The following is a 2047-nucleotide window of genomic DNA, read 5'->3' on the forward strand; positions in this document are numbered from 1 at the left end:
GTTGGATTTTTTTTTAAATAGGGGAGGGGGAGTGGGGTTGCTTCTTGTATTCTGGGCGGGGGGGGGGGGGGGGGTTATGTTTTCCTTGACAGTATTCCAAGCGGATACAGAAAATCGAGAGATGGTCGAAAACATTTGGCCGACATTAGGTTTCAAGACTGAAACTCTTCCCTTCTGTGTTCATTGGTTACTGCAGTAAAACTGTCTGGGGTTTTTTTCTAGACTTGCAAACTCGGAACTTGCCCCTCTGATATTTTTTTTAATGGCTTGGCTTGAACAAGCACATTACTTGCACGTGAACTAGATTGGCGACGCAAGTTCGCCGGAAGTCACTCCACTTTGGAGCATTTCACAAAAGAGCGAATAAGAAAAGATTTCAAAGGATATTTTTTATCGAATATTCTCTCCTGAGAAGAAAGAAAAGTAGGAAGAGTTCAATCGTTAAGAAAGTAGAACTATTCATTCCCATGTGAACAGCACTCGAATGGCTGTACGATGTGTGTGCGTGCTCGGACCAGAGGCTCGAGTTATGTATCATATCCCAGACCGCACACAGTCATGGCCGCTGTTTTTAATAATAGTATTCTTCTTCTTCCTTATTTTCGATGACAGCAGCTAGACAGTCAGTCCGATGTCGCGCACAAACTGTGCAGTTCGCTTCAACTCTGAGAGACTGCCACAGAGCTTTCTCTCAAGGGGAGCCACATTCTGCCACGTCTGTGTACGAAGGGTGGCGTAACGCGGGCAGTGCTGACGGGTGTGGCTGGCATCCTCTTGGTCGTGTCCACATTCACAGATCGCTGACTCTCCTACTTTTAATTTGGTGTGCATATGGTGTTTCAGTCTGTTGTGGCCACAACAGAGTCTAAAAATTGTGACCTGGTCTGCTCTATTTAGTATGTAGTAGGGGTCATGTCTGCTGTGTTTAGGATGGTACCTTCTCCATCTGTTTCTTAAAGCAGATTTCATTAGTGTTTTTGATAAGTATAACAACTTTCTTAAGAAGTGTGAGCACTTTTGGAGCCCAATTGAAAGAAAAGCACTAGTATCGATACAATCGAGTACACCAGCACATGTCCCTTCCTTTCCCTTCATTTGGCAACAAATTGAGTAAAACGATGTCATCATCAATCAATGCCTTTCACCCAGGCGCGGTTCGTCCATAGAGCACTGTCGTGCAGTGCCGCCCAAAACTTTTTAATGTTCTATTACATAAGACACCTACAATAATAAAATAAAAGAAGCCTGAAACAAACATTAGCCTAATATTATATCAAAACAAGGTCCTCACTGGCACAATAACTGTCATTTCTGTGTCTATTGCACCGTAAAACATTACTATCCATGCCAAAGGCCACGCGCTTTAGCTAAACATAATATGATATATAACAGAATGACAAGAGTGTGCGTCCTCAAAGAGTTAAGATCATAATATGCTACTTCCAGTCTTGCTTTAGCGAAAGGATGCTAATGTCATTGTTGAGACTTGGCGCCCATTTCACTACTGTAAGGTTATGTAAGAGGCGGGATCTCCGAATTTAACGCCCATCTCCGATAAGACCGAGCCAAGAGTTTAAAGAACTTCAGAAACTCCCCAAAAACAAACCACAAATCAGAGCGCCCTGTAGGGGACTAGAACCACGACCACCCGCTCTTGAGTCCAGCATGATACTTACTGAGCTAACGGTTCACCGCGAGTTCCAATAAGTAAGATACTGAGTTTGTTGGCTTAAACAACACGCTCGCCGACTCAAAAACAATGAATAAAAAATGTTTTTTTAATGTATCGTATGTGTCATAATTTCTATGGCGCATTTCCTCTCTAATAAAGTGTTCAGTGCACTTTACAATAATACAAAGTACACTTGCACCATTCAATATTAGTAAGGAACCTTCTCTCTCTTTCTCTATCTCTTTTTGTCTGTGTGTCTGTCTGTGTTTCTGTCTGTGTGTGTGTGTGTGTGTGTGTCTGTCTGTCTGTCTGTCTGTCTGTCTATCTGTCTGTCTGTCTGTCTGTCTGTCTGTCTTTCTCTCTCTCTCTCTTTCT

The sequence above is a fragment of the Aplysia californica genome, unplaced genomic scaffold (assembly GCF_000002075.1).
Source record: "Aplysia californica isolate F4 #8 unplaced genomic scaffold, AplCal3.0 scaffold00357, whole genome shotgun sequence".
NCBI lineage: Eukaryota > Metazoa > Mollusca > Gastropoda > Aplysiida > Aplysiidae > Aplysia > Aplysia californica.